This window comes from Rhinatrema bivittatum, chromosome 7 (assembly GCF_901001135.1).
Source record: "Rhinatrema bivittatum chromosome 7, aRhiBiv1.1, whole genome shotgun sequence".
Lineage (NCBI taxonomy): Eukaryota > Metazoa > Chordata > Amphibia > Gymnophiona > Rhinatrematidae > Rhinatrema > Rhinatrema bivittatum.
Genome location: NC_042621.1, coordinates 283,336,658 through 283,355,008, shown reverse-complemented (window position 1 = coordinate 283,355,008; position 18,351 = coordinate 283,336,658).

Sequence of the window (18,351 nt, the reverse complement as noted above, 5' to 3'; positions counted from 1 at the left end):
TTCCAGGGGAGTGCCTTCATGGATCAGAGGATGAAGAAGTGGGAGATATTCAGTTTGAATTCCCTCAAGATGTTTCCCCTCTGGGCCGGCAGAGGTCTCCACATCAGTTGCCTTCTTCATCATCAGGATTGTGACAGCATTCCTCCATGGTCAGGAGATGAGGAATACTTTACAGAGATTCCATCTGATCCACTTCTGGAATTTCTGCAATATACTTCCTATTGGAGAATCTCTGCTTCTCTAGATTCTTATTTTATTATGTATGTTTTATTGTAATCCAAAAACAATATTTTAGAATTGCAAAATATGTATACTAAATAAGTAAAATAATAAATAAATTCTTGGATCCTAAACATCAATGTTAGTAAGGAAAAGGACACAAGAAAAGACATTGTTGGGCTTCTTCAGTTTCTGCAACCTCCAGTATATTCTGCAGCTATCTTGTTCTAAAAGCTTCTCCAGGAGCTCCAGACAAAGATGAGGCAGATTCTTACATAGTGCCTTCCTGTAGTTTGAAAACTTGATTTAAAACACAGAGTGCAAGCCATCCTTGGTTTTGGAGTAGTCCATTTCCTGCACCACTTAGTGGTGGTTGAGTCAGCATTAAAGCGTGCTAAGCATACTCATGACCATTCCAACAAAGCCCGTTGGGATAAGCACCAAAATTATTGGACTCATTTGGCAAATGCTGAGTGCCTGAATTGTAGCTCACCATTTGTTTTATGGTGCAACAGTATCTAAATGAATGTGTCCCGAAGTTAAAGCTCTTGACAGAGTCATCACACCCCGAGCAGAGCTAAAAGGATCAACAAACCTTCCTCCTCTTTTCCCTGGAGGAGGCCATTTCCAGCTCGTTGCTTGCTGGCACTACCAGATGACATCATCAGTTGCTGTTTTAGTATAAAAAGAAGTTGAGAGGCAGGCCTTCCTACCTGCAGGCCTTCACTGAAGAACCTGCCAATGGGCCTACATCTTTGAGCACTCCTTTGAGCGACCTACTAGCAGTTCAACCTTGTTTATTTTTGTTTGCCTTGTGGGTATTTTTCTTCTTGCATTTGTATATTGGCTTGTGGAAGAATTTCACTGCTTTCCTTTGAATTAGTAGTTATCTTGCTCAGATTTCTGTTATTACTACAAAAAGCCATTATAATTTTTCTCTGTCCAAAGCATTTTTGTTATCATAAACCAGTCTAGAGACAAGTTTCTTCTCTAGCTCAACAGCTTCCTGCTACAGGTATTAGGTTGGAACCATTAGCGCCTGTTAGAACTTGATTATTTAATGTATGTTCCTTAGTTTCTAAATATATATTAAACCATGATGTGATTCGAGGTTATTTATTTATTTTATTTTGAACTTTTTTATACCGACATTCATGTGGCAAGAGACATATCATATCGGTTTACAGTAGAACACAATTATTGCAACAAGCATTACATAGAACCGGGGTTACATAGAACTGGGAAAACCAATGGGTAGAACTGGGAAAAACAGTGGATAGAACTGGGAAAGCAGTGGAACATAATTATTGCAACAAGCATTACATAGAACCGGGGTTACATAGAACAGGGAAAACAATGGATGAAAATAGGTGGAAGAATTGGTAGGTTATGATCTGAAATTTTTATGTATTACTGAAACATAGACTTACCCAATAAATTTAGCTTTTTTATCAGAAAAACAAAAGTGAATAGGAAAGATGGAGGAGTACCTATTATATTTAATGAAGATTAAAAAATCAGGGAGATAGTTAAGAATACTCATCTATATTGAAGTACCTCTTGTTAAAACCAACTTTGCTACCCCATCTTTGTTTTTTAATTGTATATAAACTAACAGATAGATATGTACCTTCCTTTAATGAAATTATTGAACTTATCTCAGAGTGTGTGGGCTATCTATGATCTTTTAATTATAGTTGGAGATTTTAATGTTCATGCTGATAACCCAGTTTGTGGAGTTCATATAAACATCTTGGAAGTGTTAATAGATTTAGACGGTAACTTTTAAACTGATGCATGGACACACATGTGCAGTTTGTGCACACGTTCATTAGCCCACGCCAAGGGAAGCTGGCATATTATAGCATACACATGCATATGTGCAAATATTATAAAATGGATTGACTACATGTACATGAGCATGCAATTTTAAGTCGATGTGCACCTGTGCACGCAAATGCCATTTCTAACACATAAGGGGGAGTATTAAAAAAAAATATGCGTGCTGATGCCATTGCCAGTTTCTCAGCTCATTCCCAATTTGCCCAGGTAAGAGATATGACTTCCAAACATCTCTAGTTTAATACCCTTTCTTCCCCCTGTTAGATCTGGCTCTTAAAACCCCACTTATCTGTGTCAATTGTTTTGTTTCATAAGTTACGCTCCATCCATAACAGAAGAAAAGGGGCCGATGCAATTATATACGCTGAAAGCGGGCACTGACTTTTCAGCGTCCTCTTTTTTAATGCATGTATGGTGCCTGCAAGGGGGGCGCCATGCAATATGGAAATTAGGGGGTCGAGCTAGGAAGGAGGCGTTAGGGTCGCTTGTAAGCTCTACAGTATTCCAATCTGTTACCTCTTCCTACAAGAGAAGCTTGCCCAGACATGAATGTTGCACCTAGCTGTTGGTCAGGGAAAAAAAGAAAGAATCAGACAAAAGGGAGGGTTGCCAACCAGCTCCAGATATTCAGGACAGAATGATCCAGTCCTGGTTTTACCCCATTGCGTGCAGGGACTTGTAGTCTTGCTTTTCTAAGGTCTTGCAATAAGGAAGTCAGATCTACAAATCCCTGCATGCAGTGGCGTAAAACCAGGACTGGATCAATCTGGCCTGAAAATCTGGAGCCAGTTGGCAATCCTAGACAAAGATAAAGATTGCTTGTTCTCGTGACCTGGTCATACTACTCTAACCTTGCAAAGATCCTTTTGTCCATCAATTGACTAAAGAATTAGACATGAAAGGGTCAATATTCAAAAAAGCTGAGCTTCTAAATTTAGGGCAAACTTAGGTTCCTAAGTTTTTATCTAAAAATTCACATAAATTTAGGAACCTAAAAGTTAAAGCCTGGCATGTGCAAACCTGGGAGACATGCACGTTGCTGGGATGAGGGCGTCCCGAGTGCATTTTAGAAACGGCCCGGTCACGCGTGTATCTCCCAGTATGTGTAGAGATGCCAGCCCATTAAAAAGGGGCAGGCCAGGGACATGGTCTGGGTGTGCTGGGGGTTCGGGGCAGGGGGTAGGGCAGTCTGTGGGTGGGGCGAGGGTGGAGGCCAGAGACCTCCGACACAGCGGCCATTGTTGCTGTGTCGAAGGATCGTGTGCCGGCAGGCCGGAGGCAGATGCAAAAGGTAAGATAACAATTTTGGGAGTGTTAGAGTAGGGCTAGGGGGGAAGGTTAGGGGCAGAGGTGGGAAGGTCAGGTTAGGGGGAAGGGAAGTTCCCTTCCAGGCCACTCCGATTCTGGAGAGGCTTGGTAGGGAACGGGGAAGGCAGCACAGTTCGGCGTGCGCAAGGTGCACAATTGTGCACCCCCTTGCGCACGTCAACCCCTGATTTTATAACTTGCGCGCTCCTGCGCGCGCAAGTTATAAAATCAAGCGTACATGTGTGCATGCCACGTGCGCTCCTTTTAAAATCTACCCCATAATGTTCCTCAAAAACAGAAACATATAGACACGCATGGTTGAGGGCCATGGTGGCCCCCATTGTGGTCCCATGTATTTGTGAAAAATTAATCTTTAAACAAAAAATAATTTTGAGTTAAGACAATTGATGCCAGCTGTTCAAGAAAGTGGGTAGGGACCCTCTTAATATCCTGAGTCTCCAAAATCTCTTCTACCAACTAGATAGTAGCATCCTGTGGGATGCTAAAATATAGCGATTCAATATCTATTGATACAAGAAAAACAGATTCCATCATTTTAGGAAGCACATCAAAATTTTAATAAAGTGGGAAGAGTCTATGATATAGGAATGTGCCAGAGGAACAAAAGATTGTAAAAAAAACAATCAACAAAGATTGATAAAGGCTCCAGCACTGAACCTATACCAGAGACAATAGGTCTTTCTGCTGGAGAAATCAAAGATTTATGTACCTTAGGAAGTATATAAAAAACTGGAATCCTAAGCTGCTCTCTAACAGTCACCCAATCAATGCTAAGAACCTCAATAACCAAAACTGAAATCGGTGTGACCAAAGAGTTGGTAGGATCTGAAGATAATTTACAATAGAATTTCTGATCCCGAAGTTAACAATAAATCTCTTGCTCATATTTCACTTTATCCAATACTTCCTCGTCTGCAGGGGTGAGTAAAGTGCAAAATGTCTCAGAAGGAATAAAGTGCAGGTAGTTTAAAGTGTATCCTAAGCAGGTGGAAAGGGCTTCAATCTCTCTCCTCCATTTTGCATCCAAATTGATGAAAGGACTATGGCATTCCAGACCTTCAAACAGTAAATCTCCAGTGCTGTGAGACTTCAACTTCATGCTTATTCAACTCATGAAACCTTCTTTCAAACCTCTTGAGTCAATGGATTTAAAGTTTCTCAGCTGTAAAGCATTTTTCCTTGACATTGTCACTTTGGCTCAAAGAGTGAGTGAATTGCAAGTGATGACCTCCTACTCACCATACCTGCAATTTTTTCAAAACAGGGTGATTTTGCATATTCACCCTAAATTCTTTCCAAAGGTACGGTCTGCATTCCACATTAACCAAGTTATTGTGGTGCTCTACTGGTAGCCGCATCTCAAAAAAGATATAGTTGCGATGGAGAAGGTACAGAGAAGGGCAACCAAAATGATAAAGGGGATGGAACAGCTCCCCTATGAGGCAAGGCTGAAGATATTAAGGCTGTTCAGCTTGGAGAAGAGATGGCTGAGGGGGGATATGATAGAGGTCTTTAAGGTCATGAGAGGTCTTGAACGAGTAGATGTGAATCAGTTATTTATACTTTTGAATAATAGAAGGACTAGGGGGCATTCCATGAAGTTAGCAAGTAGCACATTTAAGACTAATCAGAGAACATTCTTTTTCACTCAACGTATAATAAAACTCTGGAATTTGTTGCCAGAGGATGTGTTTAGTGCAGTTAGTGTAGCTGGGTTCATAAAAGGTTTGGATACGTTCTTGGAGAAGTCCATTAATGACTATTAATCAAGTTTATTTAGGGAATAGCCACTGCTATTAATTGCATCAGTAGCATGGGATCTTCTTAGTGTTTGGGTAATTGCCAGGTTCTTGTGGCCTGGTTTGGCCTCTGTTGAAAACAGGATGCTAGGCTTGATGGACCCTTGGTCTGACCCAGTATGGCAATTTCTTATGTTCTTATCTTTCATCCTGAGGCCACATACACAGAGGGGAGAAAGGGTTAGGACTGTAAGAGAGCCCTAGCAAAGCATAATATTTGAGAAAAGCTTAACAGTGAGGTTAAGTCTATCAGCTATGTATTTCATAGAGATGTGCTTCGGGTAAAAACTTTGTGTCGGGCTTTGTTTTGGGCCTCCCCCCGTGAGAATTTCATTTTTCCCGTGGTTCGGGGTTTTTTTTTTTCGGGAGCCCTGATTTTCAGGTTAGTGCACACTATCGGGACTTAGTGTGCACTAACTCTGGATAGTGCATACTAACCTGGCAGAGTTAGTGTGCGTTATCTGGAGTTAGCGCACACTAACTCAAAAATGAATTTTTTACGAAATTTCGGAAAAAATCAATCGTTTCTCCAGAACCATTCTGAATTAGGCAATTTCGTTGACATTGCCTAATTTGGGAAAAACGATTGCACATCCCTAGTATTTGATCCTAAGATATGGGAATGATAGTAGCCAAATAAACTATTCAATTTGTTAGTGGACTGTGGCTCAAATTGTTATGTGCTGACTGGCCTGCAGATTACAGATGCTATCAAGGTTCATCAAGTGAGTGTCATGGCTTACTACTGACTGGACAACATGTCCTGATGTGACAATAACTTCAGGCAAGTAGTGGTTTACCCAGTAGTCTACTCTCTATTTGGTGGGGCCAGGTTGTCTTTAATTCTGTAAATGCTTTTTCTGTACAATCCTCAGCTTGGGAGTCTCCATGCATAATGGATAATGCATGCCTTCTTCTCTATGGAAAAAGCAAGTTTATTCATTTGAACACAAGGTTTTCTGCAGCCAATGGGATGAATTAGCCATTCTTGATACTCACCCATCTCTCTGAAGAGTCAACTGCCTCACTGACGCTAAGCTCTGGAAGACAGTGAGAGGCTCATGAGGCAGCAGGTGCATGCGGGAACTCCCACATATACTCAGTAAAGATTTACCAAACTTTGGCCTAGAGTCATCATTTTGCTATAAATTTCTCAAGAATAGCACCCGTGAAAAAAAAAATGGGCATGGTTATTTTCCAGATACTGCACTAAGTTAGTGCAATATGTGTTAAATTTAATGCAGCTGTGATATTTTCACATCAGACAGGCTTTTACAACTTTTTGGGCTGAGAAAGACAGAGAGAATGAGAGAGAGAGACTCTTTATAAGACTGTTATATAAGTAAACTTCTTATACCACTGTAAGAGGGGCAACTAGTAAATTAGGGTGAGGTTTTGGTGGTGGCCTAGGTTTTGGAGATTTGCACCATCAAGCTAGGTCGAGAGTACAATGAACAAATCTCATCTTTGTGTACCTTTCATCACTCCAAATCACATAAAATCTTTACTGATGACTACTGTGCTGTTTGTACCTCAGACTGTGCATGTAAAACTGCCCCCCAAAATCTAGGCCACCACCAAACCTCACCCTGAGTTCAGAATGGACCCTCTTACAGTGGTTTAAAAGATTGCCTAATATGTTTGCCTCCCCAGAGTCTGACTCTCTCTCTCTCAGAAAATACAGAGGAACTATAAATGGAGATCTGGGATGAATATAATCATTAATAAGGGGCAATCATATATGTGATGAATAATCATTAAGTATAAAGACTCCTATTGTGTTTCTCATCACTGTATTATAATCATAGCCCCATAATATCAATTATTTTTATGACTTTTTTTACATACAATAGTTTTTTTTAATCAAAATGCATTCCTCACAATACCAATAAGTGAAGACTCATACAGTTCTTACAATTTTCTCAAAAATAGGTAGTGATAAAATACTTTTTTCATTCCAGTCACATCAAGCCAGCAAGAAAAATTGAAAATAGGCCACATCAATTGCCATATCAATTGAAATATCCACTACAATTACTTTCCGCTAAAAAATTTGGAGTGGTCCTCACCTCTATGATGTGGAGAAATATGGTCAATAACAAGCTAAAATAAATCTTCAAAATGATGTTGAAGTGCGATACCATGAAACAATACAGGAGGCGGAGCTGATAATCTGCCAGTTGTCATGCAGCTGCAGTGTTCAATTAGACAAGATTTAGCTGGGCAAGTAGTTTTGCCTACATATATAAGATGACACAACATATTATTAAAAATATCACATAAGATGACTGATGGACCCCACCGAATGACGGTATATAAAACTTTATAAATAAAATAAAAAAATACATGAATTGATGACTTTAGTAAATGGACACATTGAGGAATGGCTGCATTCAGAATGTCCAAGGGGCTTGGATGATTGAACCAATGTTAATGTTAAATCAGTCCTGACAGATATATCTTTCAAATACTGTCCCCTTGCAGAAGCCACTCATAGTGTTTCCTTCAAGGCAAGAACAATTTTAGGATATGCCAGTGTTTATAAATGAATTTCTTAATCCTAAAGGCAAACCAGGAAAATTGAAATATGCCTGTTAAACTGTAAGAGATATTTCCAAAATCATTGTGATGTAACAGTAAATCTGAAAACAAGGCCTTTTTATAAGCTCCTCGAATGAGATTCAGAGGATATTGTTTTTCCCTAAAATCTTGTTGCATTGAAACAGCTCTCAGTTTAAACTTGGTGGTGGAGGAACACAATCTCTTAAGCCGGAAGAAGAGGTTTGCTGGGAGCTCCTGCTTCAAAAAAAAGCAGGATGACACCTGCTGTATTTCAAAAGTGTGTTCCAATCTATAGGTGTATTCCAATCTGTAGGTTTATGAGATATTGTCGCAGCAAAATCATCACTTGTACCCTAGATCAGCAGCCTAGTATATACTGGAGGTAGCCTTGGATACAGGCATTTCTCATGCCAAAAAACAGCTGTGTCGGGAATTGATGGAAAAGATGGCTTACAAAATAAGTTTATTTATTAAAAGAGCAATTACAGTATTATGAGCAAGCGATTGATGTGGCCTGACTATTTTCAAATTTGCTTGCCGGCTTGATGCGTTTCGGATGAAAAACTATTTTATAATAACCTATTTTTTTTTAAACTTTTTATTTAGAAAACCAAAATACACAAAGAAGATATAATATTAGCATTGCCAGCATAAACATGAACAAAAGTAATGCATTATGGGTACAGGCATGCATGATGGAAAATATTCAATCTAACATCAAATACCATCACAATGAAGTGCCCATCCCATATTTGAATCTCTTGTCCTTTAAGAGATGCCTGAGCAGTTCCATGTCCATCACAGTTCTGTAATGTGCATGCCCATGATTCATATTGGGATGCACTTTCCAGACGGTAGCTATTGCAAGGTGGGCTGCCTGTAGGAGCTGAGCAATCAATGGTCACTGCCATATACCTATCAGAGCCCTGCCATCTCCCAATAAACCCAGCTGTGGTGACATTTATAGGGGTTGAGCAATGAGGTCAAAGATCTCATGAGCAACATCCACGCAAAAGCTTTTTATCCCCGGACAATCTCACCACATGTGAAAATAAGTCCCCCACTGTCCACAGCCTCTCCAGCAGTTGTACTCGCTGTAGAGAACAGCTTCATAAAATAACCAGGCGTACGATACGTCCTGTGCAACAGTTTGACCATCAGCTCCAACTTTCTACTACAGATGGACGAATGGTGTGCATTAGGGATGTGAATCGTTTTTTGACGATTTAAAATATCGTCCGATATATTTTAAATCGTCAAAAAATCGTTAGGGCCACGATACAATACCAATTCCCCCGATTTATCGTTAAAAAATCGTAAATCGGGGGAAGGGGGAGGGCAGGAAAACCGGCACACTAAAACCCCCTAAAACCCACCCCCGACCCTTTAAATTAAATCCCCCACCCTCCCGAACCCCCCCCCCAATGCTTTAAATTACCTGGGAATCCGGCGGTGGTCCAGAACGGCGGCGGTCCGGAACAGCCCCCTCAATAGAATCGTGTTGTCTTCAGCCGGCGCCATTTTTCAAAATGGCCGCCGCAAAATAGCGGCGGCCATAGACAAAAACGATTCGACGGAGGAGGTCGTTCCGGACCCCCGCTGGACTTTTGGCAAGTCTTGTGGGGGTCAGGAGGCCCCCCCAAGCTGGCCAAAAGTTTCCTGGGAGTCCAGCGGGGTTCCGGGAGCGATTTCTCGCCGCAAATCGTTTTCGTATGGAAAATGGCGCCGGCAGGAGATCGAGTGCAGGAGGTCGTTCAGCGGCGGTCCAGAACCCCCGCTGAACGACCTCCTGCAGTCGATCTCCTGCCGGCGCCATTTTCCGTACGAAAACGATTCGCGGCGAGAAATCGCTCCCGGAACCCCGCTGGACTCCCAGGAAACTTTTGGCCAGCTTGGGGGGGCCTCCTGACCCCCACAAGACTTGCCAAAAGTCCAGCGGGGGTCCGGAACGACCTGCTCTGTCGAATCGTTTTTGTCTATGGCCGCCGCCATTTTGCGGCGGCCATTTTGAAAAATGGCGCCGGCTGAAGACAACACGATTCTATTGAGGGGGCCGTTCCGGACCGCCGCCGTTCTGGACCACTGCCGGATCCCCAGGTAATTTAAAGCATTTGGGGGGGGGGTTCGGGAGGGTGGGGGATTTAATTTAAAGGGTCGGGGTGGGTTTTAGGGGGGTTTAGTGTGCCGGCTCACGATTTTAACGATTTTTCACGATAGTTTACACACCCAAACGGCAACAATACGATTCCCTCCCCCTCCCAGCCGAAATCGATCGTTAAGACGATCGAGGACACGATTCTCATCTCTAGTGTGCATTTTGCCAGATGCTCGTTCCCTCTTTAGGGTTAAGATGCAGGCCTAAATCCATACTCCATGAGTCAATTAACACATGAGGGGTACCTTCCTCAAACTTTGCAGTCAGGATACCCAAAAACATGAAGGAGATGTGTACTGTTTAGGATTGTAACCGCCTCTCCATATAGCTTACCCCCAATGCCTTCTTGAAAGTGCAATTTTTCCTGTGGGCTGTACCTGCAGCTCCATGCAGATTACTCCAGCATTTCATTCTCCTCATCTTGTCAGCAGGGAACATCTGAGTGTGTATCTCATGCTTTTTTGAATCCCATTACCATTTTAGTGTTAAACATCCTTCAAGAGGTCATTCCAGTCATCCCCTACCCTTTTTGTGAAAATGCATTTAAGAACATAACCCCCTTTGGAGTTTCATATCATGACCCTTAATTCTACAACTTCTTTTCTATTAAAAAAAGTTTGAGTTTTGTGTATTAATACCTTTAAGATATTTAAATGTCTGTATCATGTCCCCCTACCGCCAGTCAGTTTTCAAAATGAAACGTGAAAGCCAACGCAATTTCATCGGATTTTCAATCATTTCATTTTGAGAATGAAATGAAATGAAATAGGAAATTTTGTTGTAATTTCCTATTTTGTTTCTAACAAATGTACATCCCTGCAGTCCACCAACTTAGCATGCCTACTAGTAGATCGGTATTCTGAATAGCAGGAGACATTGTGAGATATCGTTCACTGCTGGCACCAGAATTGCTGGAAAAGTTGTTCTTCCTTAAGATCAACCTCACTTTCTGTATTTCTTTGGATTTCCTTGTGAATGGGCAGGAGGGCTGCGTGCACAGATACACCGAACCAATGCACACACTTTTTGGGCTCAGTGGCTTTCTGTGTTGTTGTTGTTACTAGTAGCCATTATTTCTGCCTCTGCCTGGCCTGGTCTCCATACCTTGCCTCTTTTCTGGTTTAGTGCCTTGCTGTTCTGTTGCTGCCAGTTGCCACTCTTACTGCTACTTCTGCAAACAAATGACCTGAATGAACGAATGTGTTTCTGATTTGAATTAAACTGAACGAAACAGGGAACCTTGCTACACAATGGAAAAAAAAACATTTTTTTCTGTGGAGACCCCTAATGGAAAGAATATGGATAAACCCCAACTTTAATGAGCATAGGGATACCAGTTTTTAACATGGACGGGCCCAGTAACCGAGTTGTTGAAGGCCATCACTGTAACAGATTCTGAGTGTATAGGGATGTGAATCGTGTGCCTGATCGTCTTAATGATTGGGTTCGGTTAGAGGGAGAAAAAAATCTGATCGGTGGTGATGTGAATCGGAATCGGTTCCGATTCACATCGTTAATTTTTTTTTAATGAGGCCCGACCCTTTAAAATTGACCCCTTACCTTCCCCCACCCTCCCGAACCCCTCGAAAACTTTTTACGAGTACCTGGTAGGGATGTGAATCGTTTTTTGACGATTTAAAAAAATCATCCGATATTTTTTAAATTGTCAAAAATCGGTACAGTGAGCGATACAATAGAAATTTTCACAATTTATCGTGAAAAATCGTTACTCCCATTAGTGTCCACTAACGGGAGTTATTTGGGGGGAGGGTGGGAAAACCGGCACACCAAAACAACCCCTAAACCCACCCCGCCCCTATAAAACTAATCCCTTACCTTCCACCACCCCCCCCCCCAAACCCCCCCAAAACTTTATACGAGTACCTGGTGGTCCAGTGGGGGCATGGGGACCGATCTCCCGCTCTCGGGCCATCTGTGCCATTTTGGCTACCACTCAAATATGGCGCCGATGGCCCGATTAAAAAAAACCCCACCCGACCCTTTAAAGATGACCCCTTAGCCTCTCCCACCCTCCCGATTCCCCCAAAACATTTTTAAATTACCTGGTGGTCTAGTGGTGGTCCCGGGAGCGATCTCCCATTCTCAGGCCGTCGGCTGCCAATCATAAAGATGGCCGCCGATGGCTCGAGAGCGGGAGATCGGTCCCGGGACCACCACTGGACCACCAGGTACTCCGCCAGGTACTCCGCCAGGTACTCCGCCAGGTACTCCGCCACCAGGCCGCCGCGATCTTTACGATTTGTTGTTACAAATGTTGTTACACTATTCACAGAAGCACATTTTGCTAAGGGACACAGCGCCTTGTGGAACCATCCACCTGTATCCGGCCTAATTTTTACCTTCTAATTTGGAGAAAAGGGAGGTATGATGGAGCCAATTTTCAAAGAGAGGTATAGGTTCCTAACCTTTGGAGTTAGGCCCCTAAATTGGCCTTTTTGAAATTTACTAGGGCTGAGCCCCTAAATTTAGACTCCTAGTTTCATTACGTTCCTAAATTTAGGGGCCCAAAAAGTGGGTGGCTACAGGGGCAGAGTTAGGGCAGGGAAACAAACTTAGGGGCTTAGCACTGATTTTCTGAACTAGGCACCTAATTTAGGATCCTAAATCTAAACAAATAAATAGTAGGCCTAAAGTCAGGAGCTTAGAGATAGATTTTAAAACATGCACGTGTGATTCCCGGCATGTGTGCATGGACACACCAATTTTATAACATGCGCGCGTCGCCGCACGAATGTTATAAAATAATATGATGCCCAAGTGCATATGTGCGCCCAATTTTGTATCAGCGTGTGCATGGGTGCTCACTCGCACACACACAGGGTGGGGGAATTTTGTAAAGCTCACGCAGCCACACGATTGGGCCTTTGCCCAGTTCCCTCCCAGTCCGCTCCAATTAAAGCACGGACTGGGAGGGAACTTCCCTACCCCCCCCCCCCCCCCACACACACACACACACCTAATCTCCCTCCCTTTTCCCCTCTCCACCCCGACCCCTAAATCTACCTACCTTTTTTTTTTAACATACTTCCTCCTCGGAGTCGAAGTAAGTTGCATGCGCCAGCAGCTGGCTGGCACACAAGTCACCAGCACAGCGCAAAATGGCGCTGTCCCGGCTGGCCCATGTCCCGAACCCCCAGCAAACTCAGACCCCGCCCCTGGCCTGCCCCTTTTTAATGGGCTGGCACTTCTACACATACTGGGAGATACACGCGGGGCCGGGCCATTTCTAAAATGCACTCGGGACGCCCTCATCCCAGCCACATATCTCCCAGGTTTGCACATGCCAGGCTTTAACTTTTAGGTTCCTAAATTTATGTGAATTTTTAGATGAAAACTTAGGAACCTAAGTTTGCCCTAAATTTAGAAGCTCAGCTTTTTTTGAATATTGGCCCTTTCATGTCTAATTCTTTAGTCAATTGATGGACAAAGGGATCCTTGCAAGGTTAGAGTAGTATGGCCAGGTCACGAGAACAAGCAATCTTTATCTTTGTCTAGGATTGCCAATTGGCTCTAGATTTTCAGGCCAGGTTGATCCAGTCCTGGTTTTACGCCACTGCATGCATGGATTTGTAGATCTGACTTCCTTATTGCAAATCCTTAGAAAAGCAAGTCCCTGCATGCAATGGGGTAAAACCAGGACTGGATTATTCTGTCCTGAATATCTGGAGCCGGTTGGCAACCCTCCCTTTTGACTGGTTCTTTCTTTTTTACACTGACTAATAGCTAGGTGCAACATTCATGTCTGGGCAAGCTTCTCTTGTAGGAAGAGGTAACAGATTGGAATACTGTAGAGCTTACATTGCATTTACAACTTGTCATTATGTTTAAGATAGCAGTAGTATTTCTACTGTTTTCACAATGTTTTCTTTTTATCTAACTAGGGCACAGCATGAGGATGAAAGGTTTACTTATACCCAGCTCATCTTAACAGCACCACTTTTAACAAGGGAATGTCATTTAAACCCAGAAAGACACAAAGCAATACACACAACAAATACTCCATCACTTCAAGTGTGTGACAGACACTTCATGCAATGAAATGGAGGATTAGAGAGAGACAAAAGTAGCATATTAGTGTTCTCCATGTGCTTCTTCTAATGATAACAATGTGTAAATTTGCAGGATTTCACTTGCAACTGTAACTCCTAAATGGATACCGAGGACACATTTCAAAGGGATTTGTCTGGGTTTCCAAGTAGGTTACATTGCTCTGGGTCATAAACTGCACCCCTCAATCCGGCTGAAAGTCCATGCATATTTTCACAACACACTCTGACTATCTTTCAGTCAAATTAAAAAGAGGCATTTCCTGGGATGTGCTTAGTTTGGGGGCTGGGTGGAATAAACAATGCACATGGAAATTAATTTTCAGAAACAAAGTGAGGCTTTGCTCAGCCTTTTCTCCCATTCTCTGTCTAGGGGGAAAAGGCTTAGTAAATGACCCCCTAGCAGATCGATGCAATACCACGTGCTTAAAAACATGCATCCAAACTGGGTGCATATTTTTTCAACACGCACACGTCCACCTCTCTTGGGTATGTGATGCAATCTGTTAATGAGCTGCTGCGCTAAAAGGGACACATGAGGTAAAACTTGATTGTCCCTAGCGCTCAAGCATCTGGCAACGAGAAGACGCGGCTGTGTGCCCACAACAGCATCGGGCGCCCAGCAGCTGACTTGGCACAAAAGGGACGTTCCCAATTGGTCTTTTTCACTGACACTTGATAGTGAAAGGACCAATCCCCCTTTCAGGACAGCATTCTGAAAGGGGATTGGTCCTTTGACTGACATGTGACAGTGAATGGACCAATTGGCACTGTGACTGAATGAATAAATTAATTTTTAAGTGTCGGCACGTCCCTCTGCGAGTCACTGGAGTCACCAAGCACTGCCCAAACCCACTACTCAAGGCCATCTGGAGGGTAGCTTTCACCTCTCCTTTTGAGCAGCAAGGTGGCCACTGAGCTGTCCACCCAGCAAACATCATGTCCAGAAATGTTTTTTCAAGACTTTTTATTTTTGCATGATGATGCTTTCCGAAGTTCCTCCTACTTAATATCGTGACAATACTATTAGGAGGAACCAGAGAAAGCAAGATTTTTGTTTCTGAGGTGGAGCCCTTGAGCACATAAGAATATGCCATACTGGGTCAGACCAAGGGTCCATCAAGCCCAGCATCCTGTTTCCAACAGAGGCCAAACCAGGCCACAAGAACCTGGCAAGTACCCAGGAACTGGAACGCAGGAAGGCAAACTAGAGACACCGGAGTGTATGACCCGATTGCCAAGGCACCGTTCAGGGCAACAGGCTTGGACTTATATACAGGGAAGCTTTGATGTCATCAGAAGGCGACAGGTTAGAGTTTCCCATGCTGGTGCCTTTGAATACAGTGACGTCGGCCGCGCGCGCGCCTAGGGGTGTGGCTGAGGAGCAGGACGACGCGGAGACCCTGTGAGAGCTCCGCTGTGAGGCCAGCGTTGGAGATGGTAAGCGGGGGAGCCGGGGACGCCGCAAACTTGCTGCAAAGGCAGGGTGAGTGAGCTCGGAGCTGGTAGAGGATCGCGCCAGGTAAGCAGGCCTGGCCGTGGAGCCAAAGCGGCCGGGAAGCGCAACAGTAGGGGTCTATGCACTAAAGCTTAGTGTGCATGCTAAGACAATTTAGTGGGCATGCATACCAGCATCCTACCCACGCGCGGGCACACATGGACATGGCGATTTTTAACATATGCATGTATATGTGTGTCATACATGAGTGTGTTATAAAATACACTATACATGCGTACATGTCCACTACTTTATATTGATGTGTGCATATGCACGCAAATGCCGACTCAAGGGTGTAAGTGGAGGGAATTTTAGTAGATATGCGCGCCAACGCAATTAACTGTTTCCCCAGTTCCTTTCCAGTTCATCCCAGTAAAGGAGAGGACTTCCTAAACCCCCTAGGTAACTTACCTCCCTTTTACTCTATTAGCCCTGACCCAGAAAACCTCACTGACTAGCCTAGTTTATCTTATTTTATTACTTGCATGCCATCCACATCAGAAGCAAAGTTGCATGGTGGGGGACACCAGCACACACCTGTGCACATAAATACTTATGTACAGACTTCATGGTACAGACTCGGCCTGCCCAGACCTCACCCACATCCCGCACATTTTTAGAACTTTTTATTTTGTGCGCATACTTGTGCGGTTTTTACAATCCCCTCGGTTTGCAGCAGGGTGAGTCACATGCTTTGGCACGCATAGTGCTTTTAAAATCTGCCAGTATGGGAAGTAGTATTTAGTAGACCAGTTAGTGGAAAAGTTATGTAGGGAAGTTCGCAGGAAAACTTGTCCCAAATGTTCAGAGCGATAAAGGTCCTTCTGAATATACTTGCTTGACAAAACAAATGAAAAGAAAATAATGAAAAATAAAAAAAACATAATGAAAAAATGTTCAGTGCACACCACCAGTAAATTCTGATCTACTGTCTTTCCCACTTTCAATATTTCCATCTTGCTTTGATTGAAACATTTGTTGCGATCCCCCCTGCTGCTGCGCTGCAGGAGGTCTCTTACCTTCCTCCAGAGGCCGCTCTGAAGCCAGGGCCTCGCCTGCGCATCATCCAGGACTTGCTCCAGGGCCTGAGAGGCCTAGCTGCTCCTGAGGCATGCCTGTGGCTTGCAAGCCTCAGCGTTTGGACTTCCTGCTTCCAGCCACGCCCGTTTCTCTAGGGGCTGGCCCGCAGCTCTCTACCCTAGTTATAGGACCAGCGGTGGGCGGTCCTGGCAGGCTCCTCCCAGGGAGTTGCCTTCTACCTCCAGTATTTAAGGACTTTCTGTTCACTGTGTCTTTGCCTTCGGATTGGGTTACACAGTTGCCTGTGGCCTCTCCCGATACAGGTCCTCCATGGCTCCGACTCCTGCTTGTCTTCAGCCTGCCTTGACTCCGGTCCGTGACTCCGACTCCTGCTTGTCTTCAGCCTGCCTTGACTCCGGTCTGTGACTCCGACTCCTGCTTGTCTTCAGCCTGCCTTGACTCTGGTCCGTGACTCCGACTCCTGCTTGTCTTCAGCCTGCCTTGACTCTGGTCCGTGACTCCGACTCCTGCTTGTCTTCGGCCTTCGGATCGGGCTCTACAGTAGTCTGTAACCCTGCTGATCCAGGTCCCCCGGTTTCACCTATGCCTTGATGGGTTCCGGTCCTGTCTCTCTGCCTAGTTGTTTGTTCCTGTGCCTGCCAGCCGTAAGGACTTCGGATGTGAGTATCCCAGCATCGGAGTTCCTCTTCGCCTGGGTCTTCCCCACACCCTCCTTCTCAGCGTGGTCCGCGACCAGCCTTCCTGGGCTGTGTAGGGCGCGTCTGGGACAGGGTGGTCCGTGACTCAGTCCCACGGGTGGGCTGAGTAGGGCGCCCTGATGGACAGTGCAATGTTCCCGTCCAGCCTTGTCTTCAGTGTCTGCTTCAGCCCTTGTCCGGATGTCTACCTGTCTCTGCCTTGACCTGGTTCCTGAGCCTTCTGTCCTGTTGGGCCCTGGAGTGGCCAACAGGAGGGATTCGTCCCACGGGCTCTTGAGCTTCTGCCAGCCGAGGGGGCTTCGGATGTGAGTATCCCAGCATCGGAGTTCCCGCTCGCCTGGACCTTTCCTGTGTCTCGCTTCAGCCCTTGTCCTGATGTCTCCGTCTCGCCTCAGCCTGCTTCTGCCCCGTCTGATGTCTTCTGCTAAGGACTCTGTCTGCCCTCGCCTCTGTCCGGCCTGCTGCCCATTGCCGTTCCCTGCGGCAGGTCCGAAAGGGCCGGGAACAGTCGGAGGACCGTTCATTAGTCAACTTCCCCGTGTTGGCTACCATGGGCATGCAGGTCCGGCTGAGGGTCGGACTCCCTGCTTCTGTTCCTGCCTGCCTGGCTCACCAAGCCTGCTCAGCTCACCTCCCACGGTGTGGCTTTGGGCTCCTCCTGGGGTCCTGCCGTGGCCCAAGGGCTCACCACCCGCCCGAGACGACCGCACCCGTGCGCGCTCGTAACAACATTGTTTATTTTCAATTATCCATTAACAAATCTTATCAAATGCTTGGTTTGTACAATACAACTGATATTGTTTGCCATTATCTGAGGAATGGTCATTGCATAACATCTGCATAGCAGAAGAAATACAAAATCAGGAAAGGATCTCAGGTAAAAGATAACAGCAGTGAAAGCACTGATTTTTGTGGTGCACTCTATCTGTATTTGAGCATTTGTGGGGGAAATTCTCTCAACGCCACAGTTTGGTACAATTTTCCAAAAAATTATCTAAAGCAACTCAAGGCTTGGCCACATTGATTCCAGATTATTTCAGATGTTCTAAGAGAATAGCATGATCCAGAAAAGGTTTCTTCATTTCATGGACTGATGTTTGATATGAAGTAACAAAAATGGATCCTGTGCTATGACCATTTT